Source organism: Cebus imitator, unplaced genomic scaffold, assembly GCF_001604975.1.
Source record: "Cebus imitator isolate Cc_AM_T3 unplaced genomic scaffold, Cebus_imitator-1.0 Scaffold394, whole genome shotgun sequence".
In the NCBI taxonomy this organism is placed as follows: domain Eukaryota; kingdom Metazoa; phylum Chordata; class Mammalia; order Primates; family Cebidae; genus Cebus; species Cebus imitator.
Genome location: NW_016107709.1, coordinates 1,150,474 through 1,163,152, shown reverse-complemented (window position 1 = coordinate 1,163,152; position 12,679 = coordinate 1,150,474). Strand labels below are relative to the sequence as shown.

The 12,679-nt window shown below is 39.2% G+C and overlaps 1 long non-coding RNA gene across 1 annotated transcript in view; it reads left to right on the top strand.

The window, feature by feature from the left end:
- Window positions 1-1,829: 1,829 nt before the first annotated feature.
- Window positions 1,830-12,679, top strand: part of LOC119468216 — a 50,112-nt gene continuing 39,262 nt past the window's right edge. Inside the window, exon 1 of the long non-coding RNA XR_005196860.1 lies at window positions 1,830-1,931. This is a non-coding gene — a long non-coding RNA (uncharacterized LOC119468216). The remainder of the gene's footprint in view (window positions 1,932-12,679) is intronic.

Sequence of the window (12,679 nt, the reverse complement as noted above, 5' to 3'; positions counted from 1 at the left end):
GGATGCTCCTCAAAAAACAAAAACTAGAACTACCACATAATCTAGCAATCTCACTGCTGAGTGTATACATAAAAGAAAGGAAAGCCATATATTGAAGAGAATTTCTACATGTCCATGTTAATTGCAGCACAACTCACAACAACCAAGATGTGGAATCAAGCTGAGTATTTGTCAATGGAGGATAGGATAAAGAAAATGTGGCATATACACACTAGGGAATACTACTTAGCCATAAAATAGAATGAAACAATATCTTTTGCAGCAACATGGATGCAACTGGAGGCCATTATCCTAAGTGAAATAACTCAGAAACAGAAAGTCAAGTTCCTCATGTTCTCATGTGTAAGTGGGAGCTAAACTGTGAGTGCACATGCACATACAGAGTAGAATAGTAGACACGGGGGACTACAAAATGTGGAAGGGCCCGGGACAGGGGAGGGTTGGAAAACTTAGGTCATTTTGAATGACCGAATTGAATCACCCAGACTTCCTCACTGCATAATACATGCATGTATGAAACCTATACTTGTGGCCAGGCATGGTGGCTAACACCTGTAATTCCAGCATTCTGGGAGGTCAAGGTGGGTGGATCACCTGAGGTCAGGAGTTTGAGACCAGCCTGGCCAACATGGTGAAACCTCGTCTCCACTAAAAATACAAAACTTAGCAGGCATGGTGGCACTTGCCTGTAATTCCAGCTATTCGGGAGGCTGAGGCAGGAGAATGCTTGAACCTGGGAGGCAGAGGTTGCAGTGACCTGAGTGACCTAAGATCACACCACTGCACTCCAGCCTGGGTGACAGGGTGAGATTCTTTCTTAAACACTAAAAACAAGAAACTTATACTTGTATCCCTTAAATATACAAAAATAAAAAACAAGCTTAAAAAAAGACTGGGAATAATGGAAGGTGGCAAGTCTTTGACTAAGCCACCTACATTTGTGTAGACTTGCGGAAATCTCCAGGTGCCAACTTGAGCTTTGGTGAGAATATGTCTTCTTTCATTTTTGTAACTGTAAAACTAAAGCACCTTGCAAACTTCTTGGAAGGCAACCATCCATCTTTGTTGTATTTTGCATTGTGTATCTTGTTTTTTAGGTGCTAGAAAGAGATGAGAGGTAGAGAAGAATGTGAGCAGGGCTTTGAGCACTGGCTGCTGAGGGGCCTATGTGGTGACTGAGGCTGTTATTTTCAAACCAGCTCCTGGGCTCAAAGGCTGCCAGTACTGCTTATGAGCCACGGCCTGTTTCTGGTTGAGAACCTGTAAACTCAATATGCCATCTTCAGATGTTAATCCAAATTGCCTTTTGGGAGTCCAGTTTGCTCTTTGGTAAGTTTGGAGGGGAAGCCAATTTTTCCAGGGACTCATAAGAACCCAGTTTAAGGTGACTTTAGAGGCTTCAAATTGCTTTAAAAGCATACATGAAGGCTACACACCCCGTTACCCTATGATCCTCTCCCTCTCTCATTCTCCTACCTTCCCCCACAACTTATGAAGTTGTTAGGATATGGAAAATGTGTCTAGTGACATCTCAAATATAGAAGTCATCTGTCCTGGAGCTCAAAAGTTGCCTGTTAACTGCTGCTGGCCAAAAAAATCTTTACTGGGGTTGTTTTTTTTTTTTCTTTTGAAAGAATGATCATAAATTAACGGACTCATGTAAAGATAAAAACATCTGAAATATATTTGCCACCAAAGACAGGCAGCCCTTGTCCTTCAAGGGAATTGAGTGTTGGAAATAAAGATTTGTAAAGTCAGAAGAGAACTGAAAGTCCATGGGTAGCCAGGACTCAACAAAATGCAACGCGTTTTCCATTTCTGCAGGTTGGAAGACAGCAATGCTGCATTTCTTTGTTCTTTGTGGCCCCTCATTGCCTTGTTAATCTGGACGCACACCAGCCTTCAGGAACTGGTGGGGAGCTCATTGGTCTGTAAGTCCTTCTTAACACAAACGGACAATATTTAAAAGGCCACTCTCTCAAAGCCATCTCTAACAGGATTTCTGCCAATATCTGTTCCTTGCAAACAGTAAGGAGACTTAAAAACAGCAACAGCACCTCCATGAGCCTCCCTCAGCCCTTTCTTTACAAGTTCTTTCCTTTAATCAAGGGAAATTGGCATACTATATTATGTCAGAGTTGGCGCTCACATAGATACAAATGGGAAGTAAAGAACTCCTGGCTGTCCTGGTGCCAGGTGTTCGCTAATTGTAAAACTGAATAATGGATAATAACCCATCTTAGTGTGTTTATCAATGCAGTTCGCTCTCCACGATGCAGAAGAGGTCACTGGAGACAATGTGTAGGCCTCTCATCTCTCCTATTCATTAACAAGGCACTGCTGGCTGGAATACAGGTTCCATTACCTAGATGCAACAATGATGGGGCCCTGAATCAAATTGTAATTAGGTTTGTTCAGGGCTAGGGTACAGTTATTATAATCAGAATCACTCAGAATTCATTTTAGACTTGTGAAGGGATATGAGGTGAGATTGATTTAATGGTAACCAAAGCAACCCCCTTTTCTATAACTCTCTGAGTTTATAAAAAAGCAAAACGAGAAAGGGAAAAATGGAGGGCAAAGGAAAACAGAGATGAGCATTTTAGTTCTATTAATTTTATTGTAACTAGTTAGGAGAGAATGCGTTACAATAAGAGCAAATGTGTGATAGCAAGATGATCACTGTCTGGGTCCTAGAAGCTGCTGTGGTCTCATTACCCACCTACAGCACATCCTGGGATGCTTAATTTCCTCTCCCTTTTTGTTCATTTCATGTATGTTTGGAAACAGCCTGATTAGGACAAGAATTTCAATTTGCAGGAAAAAGAAGAGAAAATTCAAGCTGAGTAATATTTCCTTTCTCTAGTAAGAATCAGTTATTCAGCCTTTTACCTTTGGCCCTTTGTATATGTCTCAGATCTAATGACCACTGGCTTCTATGAGAGCAAATGGAAGGTTTTGGAGACCTGTTTGTAAAATGGTTTAAGAAGTTACAGAGGTGTGGGTGATGTGGTATCTAATTCCTCACTACTACGTGGTTATTAAATTTTTTTCAGGTTAGCCAGGTGCTGTTCTGGGACTAGAATCTCACCTTATTTGAAATAATTAGTGAAATGTGTAAATATGCATACATTTATGTACACTATGAAGATATTGGTACGCCTGATTTGCTCTATTGATGTGTGCTTGACCTCTAATATTTAGATGCCATAAATTAAATATTTGTTCTTTCTTTCCCCCTCCCCAGGTAGATTTAGAAATATATAAATATATACTAATGTTAATATATAATAAATATATGAATATATATATATATATATATAAAATATCTTCCTCATGAGTAGAAATATCAGTCATTTTGAAGATAGGATACTTTAAAAATATGTAGGCAATTACTTAACAGGGAGAGGGTTTTTTTTTTGCTTAAATACATCTCAATTATTTTGTGGATAAGCAAATGGCATGAAAATATTTCTAGTTATTTAATTGAGTAGGAAGTATTGAAACAAAGCATAAAGCATATCGCTTCCAGATTTTAAAAAATAAACACTTTAGCTCTTTTTTTTTGCTTGGACACAACCTCTTGGCTACTCAAATAGTGAAACTATACTCAACTAAGAAAAGGTATGGCGGTGATCGAGGTGCACATTCTTGTGTATCTGACTACCTAGAAATTTCATGTGTAAACTTAGATTTTATGTCGCATGATAATCAGGATGTCTGAAGTTTGAAAAAAGCATCAAATTTAGCTAAAATTGATTTTACTTCTTTTGGAGCTGGAGATTTTACAAAACTTCAAAAATAGACTTCAAATTTATTGCTTTGCTGTTTTTCTTTTTCTTCTTGTTTGTTTGGGTCAAAGACAATATGAGTAAATGAATGTGAAATTGTGGAGATGGAATTAAGACAGGAAGTGGGAGGGTGACTCTAACAGCAATCTTCATGCTGTAGTTTTATAGATCTTTTTGATTTTTCTCCCATTATTCTAGTATAGAAAGAGTATATGGAACAAATAGTGGGGACATTAAAGCTTAAATGGACTCAGATAGATGGACATCTCATGTTGTATTTTGAAAAGTAGTGACCAAGGTATGTGTACTGAAAGGCATACCCGGCCTGATACTGCTGGTCTTAGAAAGGCCTATTTGCAAGGGTGGTCCTTGACTGGTGGTGACTGGTCGTGACTGGTCCTTACTGAACTGGGTCAGTAAAAACTTCCCTACACTGATACAACACTTTCCCTAAATGATAAGATTGACCTGCTATACAAACAATGTGGTTTATGCTAGATAACTGCCTTCCTTCTGGGAACATGAAATGTCAGGGACTGCAGTTAGTCATATGGATCTTATGTGCCTGTGTGACCAACCTTTTAGGCTCAGGTATGTGTTCCTGGTAGACAGTGCATGCCACAGGGAGTTGCTGGAAGAAATAAGCATGTGCAATGCCACCAGGAGACGGTTCTTAGAAGCTTGCTCCTGGTTTCCTCTAGACTTCATCCATGAGACTTTTCCCTTTGCTGATTTTGCTGTAATAAATCTTAGCCATGAGTACAAATATATGCTGGGTCCTGTGAGTCCTTTAAGCAAGTCATTGAACTTGGGGGTGGCCTTGGGAACCCTGACACAGTAGGAATGTAGGTTCTGAGTAGTTTAATTATTAACTCTGTCCACATCCCTCAAAGCAGATGTCTCAGTAAAATATTTAAAATTCTTATTCCCAGGGGTACTGCTCAATTTGGAGAGGAAGGATTTGACTGAAGGCTCTGAACAAGCAGGCCAGGGGATTTTTTTTTTTTTTTCTGAGAGGGAGTCTTACTCTGTCACCCAGGCTGGAGTGCAGTGGCATGATCTCAGCTCACTGCAACCTCTGCTTCCCAGGTTCAAGCAATTCTCCTGCCTTAGCCTCCCAAGTAGCTGGGATTACAAGTGACTGCCACCATGCCCGACTAATTTTTGTATTTTTATTAGAGACGGGACTTCACCATATTGGCCAGGCTGGTCTTGAACTCCTGACCTCAGGTGATCTGCCTGCCCTGGCCTCTCAAAGTGCCGGGATAACAGGGGTGAGCCACCGTGCCCAGCCGCCAGGGGAATTTATACGTACCAGGCTCTCTAAGGGAGTAAGAGCAGATATGAATATGTGTGTGTTGAGGGAAAGGTGCTTGGAAAACCCTAAGTAAGGTTCTACTCTCTAACCTCTTCTGTCACCTCCTCATTCAACTATTAACTACCAAGCCCCCAAATCATAAATAGCTTATTATGTTCCCTCTTTGGATTGGAAGAACAGGACTTGTTACTTAGGAGAGATATGTCAATGAAATGGGGGATGTCAAGAACAGGGGCTGATTCTCTCTGACAAGAGTCTAGGTTCTAATGCTCCATGCCAAACCAGAAATCCGTCTGAAACAGAAGGAATTCCCCTATGGAAATAGGACATGTCCCCACATAGGCAGAAAAAGGCCTGGGACTGTATATCAAATTGAATGTTGGACGAGAGAAAATAATTCAGATCCTTCAAAAAATGTTGCACATAAACACAGCTGGCCATTCACCTCCACTCCCAGAAGAGCGGGTAACAGAAACATGGACACAGTCTCCTCAAACTCTAGCTCAGAAGTGAACCACAATGTGGCCTCCAATACAATGGTAAGAGAGTCAATGAGAATTCTCTCACACCACATCAGAGCAAGCAATGGGCAAACATACCATGCTCCCTCCAAAATAAGAGAGGAAGAAAGGAATATAACATTGAAAACACAGAGAATCCAGTTTGTAAGAAACCGTAACTCACAGAATAGAGAGCTTTATTCAATAAAAGAACTTAATAAGATCACAAATTCCACAAAACCAGAACTTGGAAATGAGATCATGGAACGCCAGAACAGGAAGAAGAAAAGTGATGGAAAATCTAAAGAAGCAAACTGAAGAACAAATCAATACTATTATAGACCTGACACTTCTTTCTGATGTATCGGGGAATGGAACAGATATGGCAGTAAACTGAATTACTGACAGAAAACCAGCCTGAAATAATCACAGTGCTTGCAGAGGAAAACAAGAGTGAAACATTTAGGAGAAATTAGATACATATAGAAAGCAGACAAAGAAAATCAAACATGTAAGAATAATCGGTGGTCTTAGAAGACACAGCCCAACAAATGAAGTGTGCAAACTCCTTAAAGATATAAGAAGAAAGTTTACTGAACAAGGTTCAAATAAAAATGGCTACAGAGTGTCCGACATTCAACTATGTCTTAGTTACCTGCTTCAAGAATGGAGAGGAAATTGCTCCTGCATCCGGGTAAAAAATGCAAGTCATTTACAACGAAGAGAAAAATCAGGCCAGAGATGTCTGCACAGCAACACGACATTCCAGAAAAAAAATCTGTTGTAATATCTAAGAAAGAATGTGAACCTCCAAAATGTTATACTGAGGCAAGTTTTCATTCAAGTGTAATGGCCAAAGATTTTTTCAGAGATAAAAAACCGAGTCCTACTTGAAAAAGTATGTGATGAGGAAATCTAGCTATTGAAGATGTAAATATGGGAACCCAGCAAAAAGAACAGCCATAGTGAAGGGCCTGGTGAACTTGGAATCCGTTTAATCACAGAACTCACCTTAAACAAATATGGGAATTATGGTTATAGAGGTGGACATAAATGTTATAATCTTGATCATAGAGAAATAGTCTCAAACAAAAATTGAGAAATGGGAAGTGTAAGAGTAATCATTTTTTTAACACTCATTGCCGAGGCAATTGGTATTTTCTATGGGATTCACTTTTTTTTAAAAAAAATGAAGCTTCTAATGTATTAGAGTTTTTTTGTGTTTTTTTCCCTTTAAGCTTTTAGTAAATAATTTTCCTTTTGGTTAAAAATATCTCCTTCAGTTTTAACTTAATTTTTTTCCTGTTTAATTGAAGAAAATTTTAAGTTAATATTTTAAATAAATAGCATCTAGGCCAGGTGCAGTGGCTCACACCTATACTCTCAGCACTTCGAGAGGCTGAGATGGGTGAATTGCTTGAGGCCAGGAGTTTAAGATCAGCCTGGGAAACATGGTGAAACCCTGTCTCTACTAAAAATACAAAAATTGGCCAGGCATGGTGCTGTGTGCTTGTAATCCTAGCTGCTTGGGAGGCTGAGGCATGAGAATTACTGGAACCCACCAGGCAAAGGTTACAGTGAGCCTCCAGATCATGCAACTGTACTCCAGCCTGGGTGGCAGAGTAAAACTCTGTCTCCAAAAATAAATAAATGAATGAATAAATAAATGTTATCTCTATTATGACTTCATTTGTGTGAAATTATGTCCATTTAGGCATTCATACTTTCTTCTACTAACACACACACACACACACACACACACACACGCACACACACGAACACACACAGAATAATACTCTCCAAATGTTAGTTTTTTCTGAATGGTAAGATTTTTTTTGTTGACTTTTTAAAAACTCATTTTGCTTGAATGTATTACAAGGAGCAGAATTTTTTATTATCAAACACTTAAAACATTAAAAACATTATAGAGAATAATTTGATGAATTCCTGTGCATCCACACTAACAAACATAAGGAAACACACGCATTCCAAAAAGAAAAGAAACCTTTGGAGTTTATTACTTTTGTGTGTGTGTATGTCTGTTTTTTTTTTTTAATGAAGTAAGGTTTCTTCTGAAGTAAGTTTCTTCTCAATTTCCTTCCTTTTGTAAAGGGTCTTAGAGTTAGATCAGCTGAAGAAAGGTAAGAAATGAAAAAGCTTTATTCTCTGCTAGTGGGAGAATTCGAATAAAAAGGAGAAAATTCCTGTATTCTGACAGCAGCAGAGAAAAATGTTTGGAATGGGTTCTTTTGTCTGATTCTAGGTTCAGATGCTTGCTCTTGCTGATTGCAAATGATCCAGGGTTAGCTAGGGTTTATGGTCAAATGAAAGTGTAGCAGGAGCGGCCGTGGGAAACAGAGCTCTCCAACACCCAATGGGGAAGGAAAGAGTTTATTATTATTATTGATATTATTATTATTATTATTACAGCCAGGAGCCAGGTGATGGTTCCAAATTACCCAGCTCATCCAACAAAGGAAGTTTCCGCCTTTGTATAAGCTTGCACTCTAGATATTACATGTAGAAGAATCTTAGGTTTACAGCCTTAGAAATCACAAGTGAAAGGGCTTTGGATTTACAGCTTTAGGACTCACATGTGAAAAGATTTCTTTACAGTTTTAGAAATCACATATGAAAGGGTCTCGGGTTTACAGTTTTAGGAATCACATATGAAAGGGTTCTGGGTTTATAGTTTTAGAAATCACATATGAAAGGGTTTCAGGTTTACAGTTTTAGGAATCACAAGTGAAAAGGTTCTGGTCTCCGGATGGAGGTTTGATCTTGTTTTAAGTAAAAACAGTGTCTTATGGAGAGTTTCCCCAATACCAAGCCTGCCATCTACAGGAAGGGGATTTAGGAGGCGCCAGTCAGCCAGCCTTTTCTTCTATTGAAATGCAGTGTGGAAGTTGAGGGGGAGGTGATTCTAGAAGCCTGGCTCTCCTTCCTCAAAAGAACACAGGACATATCTGAAGCATTAAGTCTTCATGGCTAACATGGCACTTCCCAAGGCGAAGGCTCAGTTACTTTCTCTCTGCTTCTTGGCCCTCTTCCTTATGGCAGCAAAGAGAGCTGTAGGAGAAGATACGGTGCTGTTTGTCATTCTCTGGCATTTACTGAAAAGTTGGCCATCCTAGACTTGGGACGTCTTTCCGTGTTCGGAATATCATGTACACAATTCCTGGTCTGGACTTGAAATTTGTTGGTTGTGAGATTTTGGTTGCCCATTCAGTTGATCTGTTTGTTTCTGGAGTACCCTCTGGAATAGAGAATCCTATTACCATTTCTTTTAGCAAATTGAGAGATGTGAGTTCAAATAGATGTATACATAGTAGCTCTCCTCTCATGGACTCACCCAAACATTTATTTGTTTGTTCACTCAGCAAATATTTACAATCCAGAATGAAAAGTGAAGGCCTGGAAACAGCATGTTTCATTTAATCAAGATGTGAGAATTAGAATCTCATTAAAAAAAAAAACTGTCATCCTCTAAAAGTACTGGACTTGTTTGCATATCATTTAAAAAAACTCATCCAGCAAACACTTAACCAGTTCTGCTGATATTCTGCAGGTGAGCTACCCTACTGATTTCTATGTCTAGATTCAGCCGGAAGTGAAATCCAAGTGAAATCCTTGTGTCCGGCAGCTTCCTTGTATAACCTCAGATTAGGGTTGTGCCCTTGCCTGGTGGTAGGGTCATACAAAGGGGCAGAGCTGTCGGAGCACTTTGCCCCAGGTACTGACAATGAGCAGGCACATGGTTTATGAAGAATTTAAAAACAATACAAAATCAACAAAGATTTGGTCTGCTTTTCATTATCACCATATGCTGGCAATTACAAACAATGTCAAAGATAAAATACTCCTACATACACAAACACACACGATTTGTTGCACTAAGTTCCAAACAATTGCAGCAGTTAATGTTGACTGAGGTAGCCATATGCTTATCCCTTGTGGGGCAGATATATTTACAACTTCAACTACTTTTGAGTAAAAGCATTTGTATGGAAAAATGCCCATTTTTGGTGGGAAAGTTTGTTGCCCACGCTTAAGCATAGCAAACAGATTTCTATTCACTTCTATTAAAATGTAGGTTAAGGCATCCTTTACAGAAATTCATTTCACACATCACAGAATTTTTATTTGCACTTACACTTTAAACAGTGAAATGGAGTGGTGAACTGAGAGGTATAATGTTTTTGTTTGGCAAATGCAAATTTTATTTCGTACATGAAATATTTTATGGAATTTTAATAATATCTTTAAAATTTAAAAATATTTTTAAAAATTAAAACTAGCCAACTCCAGAAAATAGTAATTATTACAGAAAATAATTTTACACAGAGGAGGAGGCTGTTTAAAAAATGATCTAAGTGGTGTCCAGTTCACAAGAGAAGCCACTGCCCGGTAGTTTCATTTAATACTTTGGTGGTCAGACTTCTACCTAATGGAGAATATGGCTCTTACATAATTAGCTGCAGATTTCTTTCTATTTTCTGCCCTTCTTCTCTTAGATGTTTTTATGCTGCATCACGAGATAAACAGAAATGCATTATATTTTGAAGGTCTTTTATTTAATCTTACTTCTGAGTGAATGAAAATTGCTGCAGAACGCCCACGACAGCAATTTACATCTTTTTCAAGTTTATTATTCCCTTACTTATGGACAGGGGTAAAATCAAAGAACTGTGCCAGGAAAAGAATCATTTCAAATCTTTTCATGCCTGGTTTGGATGAAGCTTGGAATGTTTGCAAAGAACTTGTAAGTTCACTTTAGAAACCAAACCAAGCAAAGGATGGCCATTCCAAAGGCAAAGTGATCTTGAGAGGTACTTGGGAGAGAGAGGAACCTGGGCGCAGGGTAGTAGTGGGGCACACACTCCTCCCTTCCTCTAACCTACACATCTGCAAAGAAAACCCAAGAGCTAAAGGAAAACCACCATCTCTGCCCTGAGACAGCCTCAAGATAAGCAGATTTTGGTGACAGAAGGGCATGAAGCCATTTAAAATGGAATCCCAGCCAGGTGCAGGGGCTCATGCCTATAATTCCAGCACTTTGGGAGGCCAAGGCGGGTGGATCACCTGAGGTCAGGAGTTCGAGACCAGTTTGACCAACATGGTGAAACCCCCTCTCTACTAAAAATACAATAAATTAGCTTGGTGTAGTGGTGCATGCCTGTAGTTCCAGCTATCGGGAAGCTGAGGAAGGAGAATTGCTTTAACCCGGGAGGCGGAGGTTGCAGTAGTGAGCCAAGATGGTGCCACTGCTCTCCAGCCTGGGCGACAAGAGTGAGACTCCATCTCAAATAAATAAATAAATAAATAAATAAAAATAAAGTGGAATCCCACCTGTGCAAAAAACACAGGAGTAGCTTCACTTTCAGGACTGCCAACAAAAAACACATTTCACCATAAGGACAAAAAGATTCCTCAGCACATGATCAGACAAGGAAAATTCCATTCTATGCATAAAACGTGAAGAAGTTTACCAGTACCATTGTGCATTTTGAAGGTTAAAAGTTGTTTGTGGGGTGGAGCGAATACATGTATTCACAGAGTTTAAAAATAAATAATAGTGGAAGTTCTTTTCTCTGAGCCACTGGGACCAATAAATGAAAAAAGATGGTTCAATTTGGCTGTCATGGAATGATCTATACTTGCCAAAAATAAGTTAACATAAAATGCATAAATAAATGGCAATTTACCAGTTTTTTGATGTAAGATCAAGGCTTTTGCTTTGAATTTGGATCTGTGGATTGGAAATTCCCCTACATTGTCTACGATTTCCTCATTTTGTTTCTTTACAATAGAGAGTTTAAAGACACCAAGAAGGCTGGGTGCGGTGACTCACACCTGTAATCCCAGCACTTTGGGAGGCCGAGGCGGGCGCATCACCTGAGGTCAGGAGTTCAAGACCATCCTGGCCAACATGGTGAAACCCTGTCTCTATTAAAAATACAAAAAAATTACCTGGGCGTTGTGGTGGCCACCTGTAATCTCAGCTACTTGGGAGGCTGAGGCAAGAGAATTGCTTGAACCTGGGAGTCGGAAGTTGCAGTGAGCTGAGATCGTACCACTGCGCTCCAGCTTGGGTGACAGAATGGGACTCCATCTCAAAAAAAAAAAAAAAAAGAAAAAAAAAAAGACACTAAGAAAACAAACTGCATAATCTTACTAGATTCTTGTGAATTCTTTTTCTAATTTAAAAAATAGCAACTTAATTTTTTTAAGGCATTCGATTTAGTTTACGTGAGAACGTTTTCCTTTTGCACCAATTTTCATTTAAAAATACATACATATTTGTAATTTGATAACATAATTACTTACAATAGTACTGGCATAAATAGGTCCATATGACCAATCCTTGGTAAATGTAAAACTCCACTGGTTGGAACCACGTAGATTCAGTGTGCTGTGGGCACCAGTCTGGATGTTTTTCTAAGAAAATAGAGAGCCTTCTTTATTTGCAGATTTGCAACTATATCAAGAAAACTTCTACTGTAAAAAGTGAAATTATAAAATTAACTAGAGATGGATTGGGTCATGGAAAAGTGAATTTTCTAGATAATTGAATGCTTAAAATTATTTCAAGCTGGCTGTTGAAGGACAGCTTCTTATGATGTATTACATCTTAGAAAAAACAATATAATAAACACGTAACTCAATAAGCTGATACTCTAGTAAGCAATAATGAGTGCCACTGGGGATGTCTGGTGAGCACTGTGCCTTTTCAATGGATTCCCCCAGCTGCCTTGCTGGTCTAGTTTGTGTTTCCCTCCTCCCTCACAGGTTGTATTTCCTTACCTTCCCATACACTTCCCTCCCCAAGGTCTTACCTATCATTCTCTTCAAGTTGCCCTTTCCATTCCCTACTTCCCAGCTATGTACCTTTCTGTTCCATTTGGTTGACTTTTATTTTTGTCTTCTTTCCAGCACATGGCGTTCAGTTTTCCTGCCACTGCTGGAGTTTTCAGGGTTGGAGCCAGGAGGGCTTTCCTTTTTCCTTTTTTTCTACCAGATAGGCCCAGCTGGACTATGGCATCTCCTAAGTTTCAACTCTCCCCATCTCT